Consider the following 20,689-nt stretch of genomic DNA (forward strand, 5'->3'; position numbering starts at 1 on the left):
GGGGAAGGAGTTATATTACCTTGCGTGTTCTTACTTAATGAATAATTATTGTGAATAATATTATTAAGTAAAATGATTAAAGGATTTAAACGGGTATTTTAATAAATAAGATAAAAAAAAGATCGTTTTTGAAGTTTATAAATAGTCAGATGGACTTAAATATAAATTGTAAAAGTATAAATAAGTGGCCTAAAACGCTGATTTGAGGCTAATGCAATTAATATAAAAGCAAAATGTTAACAAAGGCTTGCGGTTGGGTATCGTAAAGAAAAGACGGACGTTTATACAAAGTATTGGATTTCCCTAGTGCAAATACAGTCTTAAAGAAGCATAAGCTAATATAATTTCACAACAATGAATTGTGTGGGTTTTGCTGTTTATTAGAATTGTTGTTCGAACAAAGTGGCAAAGCCGGATTAAATAACCAAAAGCTAGGATACACGTTGCCTTGTCACGCAGTGGGTAAACATTTAAAGGAGCACGATTTTGGACGAATTTTCTTGTTCTATTTTTATTGTTTACGGTGCTTTAGTAATGCGTTTCTAATGATCAACTAGAATGTTTGTATCATTCGTTGAGTTATAAGCAAAATACAGAGCTCATATTTCTTTGTTATGTTAGCAAGGCTCGTACCATGTTTTGTTTGCATTGGTTCAATAATCCGGTAAAAGTTCTCTTTTAAGCTGATTTTTCTATCAGCTTATTCGTTTAGATTATAAATAATCAGTTCCTATGTCTAAACTTGAAGGTTTTTTGTTCAAGATTCAAAATGTAAACAAAAACACGAAATATGCTTTGTTAACACAACATAGAGTTGTGAGCTCTATATCTCGCTTGTTACTGTATGACTGACACTCAAAGTTTGGTTGACTATTAAAATCGCCCTACTGAAGCAATGTAGACATAAAAAACGGGGGGGGGGGGCATGATCAAATTATAAATTCAGAAACACACAACAAAAAAACACTTGTTAAGGAGGCTCGGTAAATAACACATTTTCCATTAGATATTCCTAAAAAGTTAAGATAGAAATTGTTCAGTTATAAACTATAATGAAGTAAAGAAAAAATCCATATGTGTAACCTTTTAAATTTTGATATTTCCCTATTTATCCATATGAAGCCCTTCCTTTACATTCCTTTACAAGAAATCAATGCGATTTTAAAATGGCCACGGCCAACGAGTCCCTTTAGATAACCCCCAGGTAGTGGTTTATATAACAGTGTATTTTTGCATTAAGTTTTTGTTTCTTTTATCCAAGGGGCACTTGGCAAGTGCCATCCCCCCTTTGTTGCATTCCCTGTAAATCTCGAGTAAACCAAATACGGGCGAGACGCCTAGTTCAGGCCTGACACATTACAAAAAAATTTTAAACATATTATTACAAATCATGATTAACTGAACCATATAAACTTAAGCTAATTAATCACAAAGCCACATAGGAGAAACATGTATAGTTACAATCGTTTGTATTAAATAAATAATTAAAAATTTAATATAATTAGTGTATTTTTAGTGGATCATCTACTAGCCTTTCCAATTAGAGATGGTTTCATCACCATTTTTTTCACTTTGGCAGTGGATTACAACTAGTTTAATACCATGAAATTACAGGTCTTATGTTAGGGAACTTTGATGCTTACATCCCGAGTACATAATCCCATTATCTAAATAGTGTATTTTTAGCAGATCACATAGAGATGGAACAACACCTATGATTTACATTAATAGAGGTAAGAATAAATCCCTGACAATTTCAAAGTCAAAATTAAAAATGCAATTCAATTTTAAATAGCTATTTGCTAACTGTGTTCCAAAAAGCGATTGTTAAATATCATTGCATATGATCATCTTAATGTGTCCCTTTTAAAATATTGATATTCAAAACGTTATCAAATATACATAATATTAATAAAAACATAAAAATGCTTTTTTATATAACTATACCTTGAGTACTAGATTTTTCGTTTGTCTTTTTCATCTCTTCTACATCCTCTACAAGAATAAAAATTAAATATATTAACGTATGGATTTATTTTGGATCCGTTAATATATTTGCGTATTTAAAACTGTGCTTGCCAGTCATATGAATACGTAACATTTGTTAATTTAATTTCTTGATCATCAAAGACCCATATATCTTTTGAAAAAACGTGAGTCATGGTTCATTTTGTTGTTAATATACCAAAAACATGCAATGTTTCTATTACACATTTACATGTATTAAATCTTATTATCAATTATCAACAAATTATAATTTGTTAAACAAACTTTTTGTTACCCTTCATATTTGTTAATTCACTCTGCAACTCTCCAAACCCCTTTGTAAGAATGAATATGAAATCTTTAAATAACTAAATTTATTTGGATCTTTTTGATACATTTACGTTATAAAAACAGTGCTTGTTATTTACATGAATATGCAGCTTCCTTTTATTCACTTTTTAATTGTCAAATACCGACATCTTTTGAAGCAAGAGGTCCATGGGCCACGTTCCTCATCTGATCATCAGTTCATTTTATCATATGAATTTAGTTGTTAAATAGTTTCCCAATATATTTCAAAGTTAAACATTGAACCCCTCTTGGGGCCCAGAGATTAGTCAAAGGTCACATTTTTGCCAGTTTACAATCTGTCCTTTTGAAGAAAGCTTGCATTCTCGTAACAGATCATTGAACTTCTTGAGAATCAGATTTTTAAACATTTTGGTGTATATTTCAATGTAATATTCTGAACCCCTTTGGGCCTGAAGCATTAGTTTAGGGTTCACAATTTTTACAATTTAGAATCATAATTATATCAGGTTGCTTGCATTATTATTGTATTATCATAAATTGTGCCATTGTAGTTCTTGAGAAGAAGATGTTTAAATATTTACCTACACATTTTTATGTTAAACTTTGAGCCCTCTTGGGGTTCCAGTATTAGTCTGGGGGTCACAATTTTAGAAATTCTAAATCTTCGTTATATGCATGCATAGTTATCTCACAAATTGTAGCACTGTAGTGACATGTATTTAGAAAAAGGGTTTTAAACATTTCCTCATATATTTATATTTAAACTTTACAATGAAACATCTTCTTAAGACCCCAGTTTTAATTTTGAAATCACAATTTTAACTATTTAGGATTTGCACTATATATACAAGCTTTGGTATAAATATTGTTATTTCCTGTGCAGTGGTTCTTGAGAAGAAGATTTGTAAAGACATGCATTCTAAATTCACTGATTCGCAATTATCTTTTGTTTTAAACATGTTCTGTCGTTTATTTTAATATTTAAGAATCTCCTTCATATAAGGATGCTGTGTACCAAGATTGTTTAATATTGACCTAATGGTTTAGAGTAAAAGTCAAGAATAATACAAGCTATGATGTAAATTTTGGCATTGCCGGTGGATTGGTTTTTGAGAAGAAGATTTTTTAGACACCTACCTTAGTTTTACTGTATCATAATTATTCCCCTTTAAAATAGGATTAGACCTTTAACTTTAATAGTTTGGAATCCGGTATTCATAAGAATACTTTGTACTAAGTTTGGTTAGATTTGGCACAGTGGTTAAAGAGAAGCCAAAAATGTGGAAAGTTTACAACCGGTCGGACGACGGACAGCAGGCGATCAGAAAAGCTCAGTTGAACCTTCAATTACGGTGAGTTAGAAAGGTGAATCATTTTTCATCGTGAAGCTAATTAATCAAAAGAATCAATGTTTCTACTTTATATTAATCTTATGATCCATTTGTTCAACAAACTTGTTTGTTACCTTTCAGATTTGTAACATCAGTCTGTAACTCTCCAAAACCCTCTGTAAGAAAATATGTTAAAATGTATCAAATTATTTTTGGATCCGTTTTTGTTACATCTGCTTTATAAAAACTGTTTGTCATTTACAAGAATATACAGCTTCACAGACCACATACTTTTTTTGAAAAAAGGTGAGTCATGCTTTATTGAGATGTTAGTTAACCAAAACAGTTAATGTTTCTATCATTTATCAAGTCAATTTTATTATCCATTATTAAACCAACTTTTCTGTTACCTTTCAGATTTTTAACATCAGTCTGCAACCCTTCCACAGCCAACAGTTTGTTTATGTAGGGCTGTATCGAGTCAGGGTCCATACAACAACTTTTTAATTCAATCAGAGTGTCCTGATACTTGGTTGCCGTCCCAAGATAACCTTCCAGCTCTTTCACAATTTGAGAAATATGATTCCATCTTTGTTCAAAATCTGAGTCCGAGAGAGAAAAATCCGTAGCATGTCCATACCATTCGTTTCGTAAAATACGAATCCGTTCTATGTTTGCCGACACACTTTTATCAGTAAGCTCTGGATCATTTCCCCAGTTATTTTTATGTTGAGGAATTGAAGACATGTTACGTAAGAGAAAATAGAGCAACGTAACGTCAAAGACAGAGTAGTTTTTGCCATAAACGAGCCGTTTTTGTTGTTTACTGATAGAAGGTTTTTTGTTTTGATGTATGTAAGTCTTAACTTTCCTTTCCAAGTCAGGCGGAGATATCTCTTTTGCGAGAACCTCGCGCAGTACATCAATGCAGGGACCCAATAACGCCCGGGCAATCCGAGCAAGATGTGTAGTCCCCCGGGTTGATTCATATTTTGATAAGAACATCCTTCTCGTATGTGGCATTAACAAGATTTCCTACAAAAATATATATGATAAGGATGTGGTAAATTTTTCTATTATTCCCAATTATATCAATAGGGGATATAGTCGTTAAAATAAATAGCTAGCGTGACTATCCTTTATCAAGAAAATAGCTGACCTGCTGACCCAATATTTAAATCTTACACTTCAATAAAGGGCTGTTGACTTGTGTTTTAATTGCTATTGAACAAGCTTTGGTTAGAACGAAGAGTCAGAACTATATCTTGCCTCCTTTACGCTTCAATTTTTCAGAAGCATAAACAAAGCAAAATATATGATTTATAAATGAAATGTATAATATAATATAAACAAAGCAAAATATATGATTTATAAATGAAATTTATAATATACTTTTACTTATTAGGTTAGTTACTGACTCACTATGGAAATATATTGGGCTGATCAATCTCATAGATGGAGAGGCGAAGCCGAGCCGTCTATGAGATTGATCAACCAAATATATTTCCGTAGTGAGTCAGTTACTAACCTAATAAGTGTTTTGTTTTTCCCAAGGACTATCAAGCGACATATTTATTCACAAATAGCGATGACCTACGCAAAGCCATGTACAAGATGCTTAACATCTCGTTCAATTTAAGTTAAAAACTCATACAAACTCTTCAAAATTTTCAATCTCACCTTTCAAATACTCTTTAAAAATCTTTGCTTCACCCATGTTTACTTACAATGTTTTGTTGCTTTCAATTTTATATGTTTTTCCCTTTTTCTACTCGAGACAAAACAATGTGACGTCAATATTTTGAGGGAAACTACTCTAATTTTAAAGAATTTCAAAGGGCAACTACTCCAAATACTTTAAGAACTTACGGCATGCTGTTTATGTATAAAATACTATGAAATGCGAAATGAGTGAGCGAAACGTCGACCAATGACGGCCATATTGCCTAATATTATTTTTCACCGAACAAATATAGAGATATATGAGGCAATCACGTGCTATGTTTAAACCAATGAAAGTGTGACATTTCAGTCTGAAGGAAAACAAAATGCGATAGTGTCATCGTGATTCATCGCGATTTTAATTACGTTCGCTATGATTCGATTAAAGATAACATAACTTCTTTAAAATATTAGGCCGCCATACTATTTTCAATCGTTCCTCAACTGCTACCGAGGTATATAAAGCGGTCTTGGAAATTAAGGTTGTTTGCTTTCCAATTAAGGAAAAAGACTTCTCGTTATGATACATCCTTCTTATTTTAAGAAATTCATAGAATTTGACACAGTCATAAAGATCACATAACTAGATGATCTATAGTTTAATCAAATTTGACCTTCTTGTTTTCGCATCAAGGTGAGGTTAATATCCCAACATTTTTCCTCAACATATCAGATGATAAAAATAAATGTAGCTATCTGAAGTTATGTAGACATCTGTTTGATATATGAAGTTTCTATTAATTAATGATATGATAGTATATTAAAATGTCCAAAGTAATTTTGATTTTTATGTGACCTTAAAGGTAGGTCAAACATAAATATTTCTATACTGAATAGCAGGTTTAAATCGCGGTCGGAAAAGACCACACTTATTTCATTTGGCAGCAAATCACGGTAGATTGAATTCTAAAGAAACTTAAAAATTTGTCAGATATAAAATTCAAATCCATTGGAATTTTATAAAACACAGACCATGTTTTTTTCTGTAAAGGGTACATGTGAATTAACTCAATAAAAATAGACTTAGTTTTATCTGGGTTTTATTTTCAAAATATATTTTGTTGAAAAACAATTATATTACTATCTAATGAAATGATTTTCGATAAAAACACTGCTTTGTGGAAAACCCGTTCATAATCAATGCCCGGTTAATATTATAAAAGTTTCATTAAAGTGTACCCCACTTTTATAATGGAAATATTGCCTCTGACAATTGAGTTCACACCTTTTTACGTGCTAAACACTCATAAGTAGCTTATATAAACACTCTGAGCCCTCAACTCACTTTGTAATTTACCGATAACACTGGACAGACAGAATTAGTCAAACATCACAGCACGTGGCTCGAATACCTGTCAAGTGTCATGTTTCAGGGTTTTTTTCAAAGTCTATGTAATAGAAAAATTGCGCATAATAATAGTAATAGTTCATTGAAGCAATTTTAGCAATAGCCATGGTCGATTATTATGATAGACCGCTTAATATCATTCTTTTTCCTAATAAAATATTTTAATATGAGCGGGGTTATTCTATACTGTTATGTCATAAAAACGGAAACATATTGTGTGTTGTGTGTTTAATGATAAGATAAATGAATTAGTAAATCTGATTTCTTCATCATTATTATATTATAGTAATTATTCGTTGGATGTTAAACTCGTGGATTTTTTTCCGTCAATATAGCGAAAATTTAATCCTAGAGTTGATTCCCTGCTCTACAGTACGTTTGTGCTAAACAGTATCCGTTGTCACTCCATTCCACTTCTGCTCTAATATACTCTCGTTTGTCTTATAAGGATTGTGTACATATCTTGAAGGTCATTCTTATTGATGTAGAAATAGTATTTTTTCTAAGTCTTTGAGGAAAAACTTCTTGACTTGAAATCATGAAATTGTGCTGTCTTTGAAAGTTCATCTTGATTAAGTCTTGCTCGGTTTTGACTTGTACGGTTTAAGGTTGTAACATGGCATGAGGATGCATAGTATTTGTTCTTAAATAAATGATTACACTTATTAGGGTTTGATTGGTAGGAGCTGTAATAACATAAACAGTTGCACTGTCCTGAAATGTATTCACTCTGCCAAACTTCAAGTAGTACTTGAAATGGCGGAACAAATATTTTGCTTCATGTTATATAATTTATGAAATGTCTGTCATAAAGTAACACTGTTCTGAGATATATTAACACTTGTCAAAACTTAAATAGTAGACAAAATAGAAGAGCGAATATTTTGTTTCATGTAATACTTCCTATATATCCTAAGGAAATGGCTCAGTCGACCGTAGTTAAATACACATTAGATGGTACAATGATTAATCATTTAACACTTCACCTTCAAAAAGACCCGTGTTGACATCAGTGATATTCCACGGGCGATTAAGTAAAAAAAAGTTTGGTCATTAGACCTTGCAACAATTAGATAAGATTTAAAAGCTTTTCATTTTGTTAAGGTTCCAAAGGGATTAAAAAAAACTGAGACCAACTCCCAAGTAACCTTTTTTCTTGAAAACAGACAAATTATAAATTTAAATGTCTGGATTATTCTTTAGATGTGAAAATAAAATTTCATAGCGTTATCTTCTAATGTTATCCTAAAAAAAATAGGATTTAACATCAAAATTAATAAGGAATAGACTTGAAATTTAAGCGATACAATTCGGCTCTAAAAACAGATTTAAAAAACGAATATTTGTTCTGCTATTCTTTAAATAATTCTTTTATCCTTGATAGTCTTTTCAATTAAAATTTGAAACAAAATAATGAAACGTTACCATTATTTCCTTTTACAAAAAAGGTATACTTCTCTTCAAATATGGGATACAGAGAAGTCAAAATATTTTAATTTCAAGAACTGCCATTAAAACTATTCTGTAAACATCTAGATCTAGAAAGTTTTTAACATTACATGAAAATGGATTAATAATCTCAAATCATATAATCAAAGAGCACACGATGGGTGTAACCGGTAAGCAGAGGATGCTCACTCCTGCTTGGCACCTGAACCAACCTCAATTTTTAAGAGGTCCGTGTTTGCTCTGCTCCTGTTTTGTAATATTCCTTTGAAACTTTGAATTTGAACACTGTTCGTTTCATTTTTATCTCCACATGTCATACTTATGTATGGTAGTAACTATTCTGTTTGCAAACCCATGATCAACTTTTTATGAAATGAAAAAGTGAATTATGAGCATCTAAACCAAATTTAGAGAAGAATATTGCAATTATTGTTAAGCATCACGGAACAAACTTTTTAAATACTCTTTAAAATTTACACTGGAATCATAACTGCATTGGTTACAGTTTCATTTTTATATAAGTGTGTCAACTTTTTTTCTTCAAAATAAATAGAAGTTGTCTCTCCTTGTTTAATCATCCTTGAATAGAATTCTCTGTAAAAAGTATCCAACTCGGGTCATATAAAGAAACGAATAAAGAATAAACATGTATTACATCTTTATGTCGGCTACTTTTTTTTTTTAGATAAAAGACACTAACATCACAAATATATCAAATATTCTTTTTTTTAATGGCATACCAACTACTACTATATTATTTCATATTTTTGCTATTGTTTCCTCCAGTGAAGAAAAAAGAGAAGCATAGTTTTCAAAAAGTTTGAACAATTGATAATTGGATGGTGTTTAAAATTCAATTCAAAGTCATTGAACCAAACAACCATGCACTCATTCGTACATGTATGTATGGGATTGAATGAAACAATTTTGTTATGTACCCAAACATTTTACAATTGCGCTCACATACAATTATTACCACCATGAAAACAATTCGTCCAACTTAAAAATATTCCAGTAAAAATTAAAGGATTATCTAAGGCATCTGGTTATCAATCTGTCGCCAATAGCCACATTCACTCTATAAAGAATCCAATGCTCACGTGATGTCTTCATCTCAGGAAAAACTGTGCAATCGAGAAAAAAGTCCTAAATTTAAAAAAAAAATGTTTTTATTCTTACTGATTCAGGTTTGGGCAGGAAAAAAGAGATGATGATAGAGAGTAAGTTCATAGTACGTTCATTGTTAAGATAAAAATCTGTAGTTAGTGACCGTGGATTCAAATGCAATCGCATACAAATTCCAATTATCTAAAGGGAAAATATCAAAATTTGTTTTGTTTTTTGTTTGATTGTTTCTTATTTATTTATTTATTTGTTTTCTCTTTGTGTTTTCCCCCTTTTTTCCAGAATGTAGCATATATATTCCAAACATGAATGATATTTTGTTTATTTTACAAAAGGTACATGTATAGCCAGCATACCAATAGTTCGATTGCCGATATACTTAGATTATACATTATGATAATTAGAAGTCGTTTGTTCACTTGTCAAATTAATTTTTTTTACCAATTAATTGCTGAAACTTGAAGTGGAAAAAACAAAAACTTCACAGGTCTTGTTTCACGTTTATTACAGGTGCAGTTAACTAAGGTTTTAAATATATTAAACAGATTGATGTCCCAGCCTTCAACCCCTCCAATCAAAATGACCCACCTAATGTGTTTCCATTTTTGTTTGAAAATATGATCACCGTATTAAATACTACTTCTGCAGTTAATATATGGACATTTTTTTTCTTCAAATAAACTTTCCCCGTTCCAAACATTTCTGAAAAATTATAGAATAAAAACAAATAATCATATTTGGTTTTTAAGTTTTACAAGGGATCAAAAAGTATGCATTTGGGTGCATTTATATGCTTAAAAGTAGTTTATGCAAACACACTATGATGTTTCCGTGACGGTGCTGTAGAGCAGATTTTCACCATAGTAGCTTTCCCCCCCGAAAACCTGCTATAATGTAGTAGGGGGGCTACTGTTTCGTAGTATTTTCCCCCATAGTAAGGTCTCTTCATCAAATGTTGAAAATTGAACATACGTATCAATAGAATACATTAAACTTAATTAAGGTAAATATTTGATTAATATTTAAATAAATATAAATATTGATATAATATTAAATATTGATACATATTTAAATAGGTTTGACAAGATATAAACTCATATGCATAACTATTCGTTCTGAATTTGTAAGTAAAATTTCAAGATTTCCGTACAATATTAATATAACTTAACTTAAATAGATATGTGCATGCTGTAAAAAACGTGTCAGTGGATTCAATGATATGCCAAATTACATTGTATAGTAAATAGTGAATGTTATATTATGTATAGTAAATATTACATGTACATGTGTACATAGTTAATATTATACAATTATAGCCGTTTTGATAAGGTCAATACATGGTTTTACAGAGCTGATGAAAGTGTATCGACTGAGGAGGATATTATTTTAACTTGCTCTAAAACTGCGTAATGACCGATAGCAAAAGGCTATACTTTTTTATTATAATAAATCAAAAACTAAGTCTCTTCAGTCTCCTTAAGAGAATAACAGTCAGATGTTTTGTTCATAATGTATAGACATTGATTTCGAAATTGTGACGCTACAATATCGCACAGCAAAAACCGGAGGCGTGTTCAGCAGAGCAAGCGCTCGCGAACGCTTGCCATAATTTGTGTTGCAGGTATAGGAAATTTGGCGAACGCTCGCGAGCGCCTGCTCTGTTGAAAACGCAGCAGGGTTTTTTTTTGCCTTTAAAATCTATTATTAATTTTGTGGGGTTATAAATATTCTATTTTTTAGTGTAGAAAGGTTTATAAGAGAATTTATAGCACGATCATGTGGCATCAATTGACCAATATGCTTGGGATAAAAACGATATTTTCATGTCATAGCAAAAAACAAAATCATAATAATGTGTAATATATAGTAAATAGTACATGTGTATTTAGTAATCTTATAAAGTGGATATGATATTATTTAGAGTAAATAATAATTATTTTTACATGTATCCTAGCATAGTGCTAAGATATATGTTCCTCAAAACAAAAGTGCATTTCCTTTTCTTCTCTATGCAATCGTCTGTGTAGGAAGTGAATTGAAAGGAAGTAAAACCTGTGTTCCCATTAGAGAAATGAATCCGCGACATAAAAAAGTTTAATAATGAGATAAGGTTTTGCTTACCATTATTTATTTTAAAAACATGATTAGAGAAGTTTAAACTATGATCAAAACAAGAATGTTACCTGAAATGAAAGAAATTGAAATGTTCAAAACAAGGCTGATAAGCGCAAGTAAGATACAATAAGAGGCCACCTGACCATGACAGTCACGTACGTGTCATAGTGTTTAATGTTTGGAGAGAAAAAGTTTATAAAAGCGGGTGAGGGAGGGTAGGCAAAAATATGGGGAATCCCCTAGCTGTAGGGGCCAAAACTTGGTCTTTTGGTACAAAGAGACCCGCAGGCCTTTTGGGTGATCATCAATCTTTTATAATATTCTCAGTTTCATATATAATGCACACAACATGCATAGAGGTTATTACTTCACGTATACAATAAATAGGCAATGAAAATGTTTTTTCTTAAAAAGAACACATAATTTAAATTGACAAAATTACAATTTATCTTGTACTTTTCAAGATGAAGTTAAAATAGTAAATTTGTTAACAGACAACGTAAAACAAATGCAAAACAAACTTAAGGGTTACACGTCACAGCTGTCTAAATGACTTAGTTTGTATTCCTATAGAGAGCAAAATAGTTGAAATTCTGTGCTTTTAGTTAGGCGTTTTTGATACTGAAATCTTATCAAAGATGTTCATAGTTAAAAAAAAATAGTGGTGTATGTTGTTATGGCAACGAAAAAGTCTTTCGTTCTTAAACACATGTATTAATTTGTGCTTTTTCATGTAGAAATGAAAACAAAATCAATTTGGAGTACTTAATGTGACAACCGGCAATTACTGTACACCGAGTCAAACGAAAAAGTTTTGAAATATCTACATAGCTAGGTAGGTTTATATTTCCTCATAATTTAGTTGTTCAAATCTCTGTCAAATCTGAAATCTTGTTGAGGCAAGATTTTGTCTGGGGACCAGAAACGGACAAACGGAATTGCTTAGTGAAAAAAGTTGTAATTCTTGTACATTTACCTAATGTATATTAAGATTTATTAAGGTAACTAAAAACAATAAAAAAAAGGTCAAATTAATTTAGAATTTGATTTGTTTTATGATTTCTGTGATAACCGGAAGTGACGGTTGACACAATGACACCTGTTAAACACGTCTTTACACAATTGCCTATCATCCATACAAGTTTTCTGATTACTTATACATGTAGTTTCTTAGATCTCATGAAATTGTTTTGAGATATTTCATCGGAATTAGATTTTTTTAAAATTTATTTAAAAAGACAGTATTGCTGAAAAAAAAACATGTGTGAATAAGTTCAGATTTACCATTGTATCGTTAGGAAATAAGAAATAACGTTCATTGTAATAGTTGAAATACATAAAAATCCCTTTCACATACCTAGTTAACTGAATTTTGAGCGTCCGGATATTTAAGGGTCGTACAAACCTCAATAATGTTATATCGTTTATTTGTACCACATGGACTTTGATTGACAGTAATTGACACGTGCTGAAAACTACATGATCTTCCTCCGACTACGGTCATCATGGTATACGAGGTTAAAGAAACTCTCTAAACAGAACATATTATCACTTTCTCGATAAGGGATTGATGGTTTACCAATTTCGGTTCATTTTAAAATGAACAGACCGAAATATGTCAAATAACCCCTCAAGGGGTCTCATTTACTAAAATGAATTTAGGTTATGATAAACACGCAAAATACATTCTTACAAAATAATAATTGTGGGTATTTTAAAAACTTTCAGCAAAAATTTCCTGGGAGAAGTAGAAATGACATATTTTTGTCAACAAACAGGTCCAGGAGAATCTTCGCGAGCCCTGCATGTGTTTGTTTAAGTAAATACGCATGCGTATTAGTATAGAAGGTTGATTCCCCTAACACTTTGCGATGTAATTATGAATAGGTTATACGTAATTATTATTTTTAATGAAATAATTAGATTTATTTAATGGAGAACATTGTAATTTTCTGAGAGTTTATACATTCATGAGTAGTACAAAAATACTGAACCCGATCGGAAAAATTTTTCAAGTCGCTATTTTGATAAGATGCGCCGTACTGTCTCTTTAACGTTACATATATGACATATGTAAGGGTTTACTGAAACATTCGTTCCATGTAAAATATTGAAAAAAAAATTAAAAAATCAATTATTAAAGTACTTTCTGTTATGTCTGGAAGCTAGGACTAATAAAACAAAATAGTTTAAACATATTTACGTACAAAGGTCTATTATCCCACAAAGTTTTCATTTTCAAATGTTTACCGTTTCTGAGATCTCGTCGAGGCAAATTTTATTGTCACGGGACCGGAAAAAGACAAACGGAAATGTTGATTGAAAATCTTGTATATTTACCATATGTACTTCTTCGTTTTATATAAAATATATAAAATACATGATTGTTTTAATTGGTGAAAACCGGAGGGGACGGTTGACAAAATAACACTGTTGAGCATATCGTCACACAAATGTCGTTGTTTCATAAACGTTTTGTTTCTTGATTATTACAGTTTCTGTGATCTCGCGAGAACTTCTGCGTTTGAAAAGAACTGGCAATCCAATTTTTGTATATTTACCATATGTACTTCTTCGTTTTTTAGGCGAAGTAAAAAAGAAACACATATCAATATATAAAATAAATGATTGTTTTAATCGGTGAAAACCGGAGGGGACGGTTGACAAAATAACACTGTTGAGCATATCGTCACACAAATGTCGTTGTTTCATAAACGTTTTGTTTCTTGATTATTACAGTTTCTGTGATCTCGCGAGAACTTCTGCGTTTGAAAAGAACTGGCAATCCAATTTTTGTACGTATAAACTTTGACATTTACTTACATTACTGGTGAACTGAGATAAAAACTAACGTTTCTACAGACGGTACTGATAAGCTTAAAAAAGTACTGATACATTTACTGAAAAACGTTGACATTTACTGACACGTTTTACTGATGGTACTGAAAAGCTTTGAGAAGTACTGACAAGTACTAAAAGTACTGATACAATTTATTTTTTCACTATAACTGATCCATACAAGGTGTAAACTAGTATTCTTTTGTTCAACTCTCAATAAAGCACACCAAAATACTTTATTAGAGTTCTTAGATTATTTAAATTTTGAATATGTTTAGAATGTTTTCCGATCAAATTTACACGACATTCAATTTTCAGTCATGCCGTCATCAATGTGTAAATCAGCGTAATCCTATCTAATTTGTGAAAAAAAATTGTCTCTAGTATTTTTCATTTCCTTTGGGTCTACGATTTGTTGGTTAAATATTTGAAGATGTACATAATAACTAAGATTTGTGATTGCACAAAATTACATTTAACTCAGATTCCATGTTTTCATAACACCCCTGCGAAGTCTTCGAGGTATTATAATGCTCTGTCATCCCTTAAAATTTCAGAAAGATGCATTCAGTCGTCTCTGGAAAACTTGCCGACCACAAAAAAAAAAAAACAAGAAAAAAAACCCCACTACAATCACTATAAGGAAAGGGAAGACCTTAATAAAATCAATCCTTTACCTGACAAAAAATGACATTCAGAGTCAGATAAAGCGGCATTAGCATCAACGTTTTAATGAGTCAAAACACTTGAAGAACTTGGTTGGCACGCTGGCTCTTTCTTAAATAATGAAATTAAACCTGTGACCTTCAAAATTATTCAACATATGCATCATAAATAACGGTTTCTACTAACAAATATTCTTATCTTAAAAAGTTCGCACCGTTTTTCAAAATCTACGATATAACATCAAGTTATTTTATAATTCAGTTGTTAATTTTGACATGATTATGCCCTTGCAATATTGAATTTTTCAAATGAACTCAAAACCACAAATACATCTGCTTGTACCATGCGACTGCCATATCTCGTGACCACTATAAACATGAAGTATTGTACTGTTATATATATATTGTAGAAATATATTGCATTTGAGTGACTGTGATTGATTTTAAAAAGGACATGACAGTTGAACTAAAGTATACGTGTTTTCATCACAAAAATTTGCCGATATTTTTACTGAGCACCTAAACTGTACTGCGTTTTCTATGCAATTCGCGGCTGCAGAAATGACGTGGACCTGTGTACCCATTAGATCACTAACTCCAGAGCTTAAATTAATTATTTAAAGAATAAAACAATGTCATCTGGTTTTAATAGAGATAGAAAAACTTGCATATGAACTAATTTTTGTCCTAATATTGAATATGGGTAGTGTATGATATTACGATCATAGGAGATACTTTCATTTCTGCAGATTGAATATTAAATAATCTGAATGGCTCTGGTATTTTCAATGCAGACACCTTTCAAAATATAGGTCAAGTCACCACCTCGTGTAGTGGAACCTTGTGGTCAGTGATCATCAAAAAACCACATTTCAAAAGCTTATCAGACAGGGCAATTACTGGTGGTTTCATTGATATTCGTGGGTATCAATTTTTGTGGATCAAGTGAAAATCACAGTTTCAAGGGTATGTAAATTCTTGGCCAATGACCTTATCAATACAAAATGTAAATAGAAAGCACATTTCAATCAACTTTTAATATTGTGGATTATATGAACAATGAAATCCACAAAAATTGGTATTCAATGATGGATGAAATCACAGTAAAAGTTGTTTTAACGGATTACATAGTTAGCACCCACCCATATTCTTTTACATTGTCTCTACTTTACACGTCATGTAAATTGCTCTGATTTTAATGTCTCGCAAATTTAATTGTAATGAAATTTGTTAAAATATACAGTATATGTAATATATACTGATTTTTTTAACCAGCTACAATCGTTCTACCCGAAAGTGTCATCCCTTGTCATTACATATATAAACGTTATACATACTTTTCGTTTTCTTTATATCAATCAATATTCATTTGTGGATCTGATAAACAGGGATGAATACTCTTCATATACTTATACCGGTAAGTCATTGCAAAAGTTTGATTTTGTTGGTTTTTTTTTTTAATTGGATAATGATAGTCTTCATTAATTTCAACCGTTAATTACACTATTATATAATTTTTTAATTTCAGATACTTACATTGGTTTTGATGTAACTTTTTTCTTCACGGAAAGAACCAAGCTCCCCTTACGTAGCCATTTTGTGATTTAATTGTTACGAAGAGCTACAGTCACTCTGTATCAACACAATAATCACGTGTTCACTTCATGCCGGGAAAACCGAGTTTACGGCCTTCATTCCACCGATAAAACTTTAAAATACTGCTTCATCTGTTCACTATATTTCTGAATAGAAAATCTAAAAAAAAAAATCAAGATTCAAATTAAAATCCTTTGATTTTGCTTAGAAAACACTAAAGTGTCATTATGTCATTATAGACACCACGAACAAATGTTTAGTAATATATGGTGAATAATAGCAATCTGAGTTAATTTTTGTTTTACAAAAGTCAGCATCAGTAGGTCGAAAAACAAGCATTCCTTGATTTCATTCATAAACCAATAACCATTGTTTAAGTAAATATAATGTTAATTGTTTTGAAGTCAAAGAGAGAAGATATAAATTGTAAAATAGATTACTAACAATGTAATTGCAATCATTTCATAGTGTTTATGCGACCTTTTTTGTGACGTACTCATGTAAAATATCATTTCAGTTTCTGTGAAAATCAAGGTAACATATTTAGATATGTGCACCTTCTATGAGTATACATAAATGAATCACACTCATAATGTTAATGAATGGCACTCAAATTTTGGTTGCATATTAAAAATACATTACTTAGGCATTGTAGACATTTATATCGAACAAATTATTTTTTACCAGAATCGTAACCATGCCCATTTAATAGAGATATAATAATTTGTGTAAGAACTCGTCATTTTTTATGATATTAAGGAGGCCGACTTTAGTTTGCATTTCGCATGTTTTTGTGCATTCTAAAATAATACAGTTGATTTATACTTCTTATGAATTTTTTTCGATATCATTTATCAAATTGAACACAATAAACAAAATACAGATAAAGATATCTAGATCTTTAAAGGAAATTTTTATTTTTAACACGATTTTTATGATGTGTGGTAGGGGAGCATTGCCATTGCGCTTTTATGACGTTATGATAAAATGAAGCTTTGTAGGAGTACATTATAAGAAATAACATAAAAGAATAAGTAAAAATTGTACGCTGTTGAAATTTTATATACTGAATGATGCTATCCTTGAGGACATTTTCCTTATCTTGGAATGAATCCATTATACCAATCATCATTCGTGATGATCCAAATATATAGCAAAATTTGGTGCATTTTAATATTTTGAGATGCCCCCACTAAAACCAGATTGTAGAATTTTGTGGTTTTTACATATAAGGTAGGAAATGATATTACTAATCATATAAATCAATTTGAGAAAAAAGCTATTGTAGTATTTTTTTAAAACTGCTTTGATGTGCGGAAAATGACAGTTTCCTATATATTCCTATAGTAAATCTACCTCTATTTTGAGATGGTCCCTAAAAAGAACCAGACGGTTCATTTTCATGAACCTTTGCAAATAAACTAGAGTTGGGTTAAATTACATATGGTTAAAAAATAAAGAGTTATGCTATTGTAGTTTTTCCGCAAAAAAACCCAAATCGGCATCCTTAAATATGGGCAGTGTATGCTAATCCGATCATTGGCACGACTTTCATTTATGCGGATTATTTATACAATAATCTGATTAGTTCTGGTATTTTAAAGGCAGACACGTTTTTAAGTATAGGATCCGTGATTTTTTCGAGTCGTGAAAATCCACGCTTAGTTACCATTCTGTTAAAAAGCGTTTCATTTGTGTCAGTTGGTGCCTTGATGTGCGGTTATATTTACACTGTAAAAAAAAAATGAATATCTATACTTAGATCTTAGCCTAATGCGCATATATATAATCTTCCTAACGAGGAATGCATTGAATCAACCCCTCTATGCCAAAGGCTACTGCAGAAGTGATATGGACCTTTGTACTCAAAAGACTAATGATTCCACAGCTTCAAAACATTATGTGAAGAAAAGGTACAATGTTCACAAATATCAATTGAAAACATGATTAAAGATAGAAAAACTTGCAATGGTACTAATTTTTTCACATATTGAAAATATGGGTAGAGTATGTTTTTCTGACTGTAGGTGAAACCTTCATTTCGGCAAATAGATTATCCAATCATCCCAAAATACTTAATGACTCTGGTATTTTGAATGCACAAACTCTTAATAATATAGATCACGTGAAGACTTTATGTCGGAAAAGTCGTTCACAGTGATTCTTGAAAAATGATTCTGATAAAAAAAACGGTGCTATTGACGACCGTTCGAGATTGAAATGGAATAATTTTATTTAACCCCCCCCCCCTCCCCCGATATACTGATGTTGATAACCACACCCAAAACAACCTAGACAAGTATTCCTTTTAAAGGAATGATCGGCAATGATGATATGATGATATGTTGATAGCTAGAAGCAATCAGCATGATCAGTTTGATGTTAAATAATTAAAAAAGTACTGTATTTTTACAAAATATAGAATATTTCGAATCTGTACACATAATGTCATCATTATAAACCGTCAACAAATTTAATGTTGAAATAAATTTGGCGAAAGCCGTTCGTAAACTCCTTGTCTAGTTTTATATTTTTAACGTAATTATTAAATGATAATGTATATTCTTTTTCAGCAGAATACTGAGTAGGGCTCTTCAAAGAGCATTAACACGTTTACAAAGAAAAAGTTGTATTAAAATAATTTAATGCGACTGAAAAACATTGAATGCCATCATAACTTGCTATTGTAGTCGCATTATAATGTAACCTTGTTTAGAAATCAAGCCGTCTTCCTAGCTATGATTATGCAACATCAATAGATCGATGTCAGTTCATTGAGCATCTTCTTATGATTGAGGTCAGTTCATCGAGGTCAACTGCATTACTGAATGAATCTTTCGATCGAAATTCTTACGCGTGAGACAAAATGTGCATTCTTGAATTAACAGGTCGAACTGTATTTTATGTATGTTTGCATCTCTTAAGGCAAATGAATTGAAATAAAACCGAGTAAAATGTTATATAAATACTAAACCAAAATTCAAGTTTTTATAAGAACTACCTATGCAAGCGGAATGTGTGCGCACGTGGAAGCATTTGCCGGATGCCTCATATGGACACAACAGTGATCGGCCGAAGCCGATCAGAAAAAAAAATCATTGAATCTTTAATAATTATAGAGCTCTTTAGTGTTGATGTTACTGTTGAGACGCTTCTTTTACAAAAGTTTACAATGCACACAATTTTGTAAAAAAAAAAAAAAAAAAAAGTAGATATATACGCACAATAGTTGTCACGTTTTATCAAAGTGTTGAATTTCCTTATTCCGATTTCACTTGCACACAGTACAGGACTTCGTGTTTTAGACGAATTTAGAACGGAAAAAAGTACTTCAGACACTCGTTTCCTTTTTCTCTCTCTCAATTATTTTCCCCTATTGGTCATGGTAAATATGTTCTTTGTCCGGTTTGAATTATTGTAGGCTAGGTCTATTGATCTCTTTTAAGAAATGTAAATCATAAACTTATTAACTGGCTATGAGGACAATAACAAGTTTATTGTCCCCCGAAGCAGCAACTGCCGAGGGAAATAAGTACCGTCGAGTATGACAAACCTACTATCGACCAATAGTCAGTAAATGGATATTTTATTATACCGAAAAACACTTTATTTGTCAACGATGCAGATTTTTTCGATGGTAAACAAATAAGAGTTATCGGACTTTGAGTTTAATGTAAAGACAAGGATTACAACGGAAACAATTTCATTGTTAGATAGAGTAACATGTTTATTCGTTGTAATTTACATAAAAAATATCCACAGGGGTACAAGAAACAAAGTAATTAACATATGGAAATCACTTCATTTAAAAGAAAAAAAAAATCATTATATAGATACATATCAGAATTCATAATTGATGGTAGAATAGTGTTGAAAGTCAATGCAGGTTTTGAATAGTTTCTGTTTGTTTTATTTATGACATTGTACCTTTATTAAGCTCTTCTCGCCGTGTAGTAGACAGTACATTTACCAAGCTGTGATGATGAAAGGATATGATTGTTTTAAAGGTACACTATGTTAAATGTATGGGTTTTATACTTTGGAGTATTTTTGTTAACTTACATTGTTTGAACAAAAAAGCGTGGCAACTTGTCATCTTATCTGCCATTATTTGGTTGATAGGTCATAACAATTTAATAAATGACCAATAGTAGTTTTGAGGGATGGATCGAAAGGAGAACATTAAAACTACTCATTCTGAT

General features: G+C 31.2%; 1 pseudogene; it reads right to left on the minus strand.

Moving 5' to 3' along the window:
- LOC128179686 (uncharacterized) overlaps nucleotides 1–20,689 on the minus strand; it is a 160,633-nt pseudogene that overhangs the window by 24,554 nt on the left and 115,390 nt on the right.

Source organism: Crassostrea angulata, chromosome 4, assembly GCF_025612915.1.
Source record: "Crassostrea angulata isolate pt1a10 chromosome 4, ASM2561291v2, whole genome shotgun sequence".
Taxonomy (NCBI): Eukaryota; Metazoa; Mollusca; class Bivalvia; order Ostreida; family Ostreidae; genus Magallana; species Magallana angulata.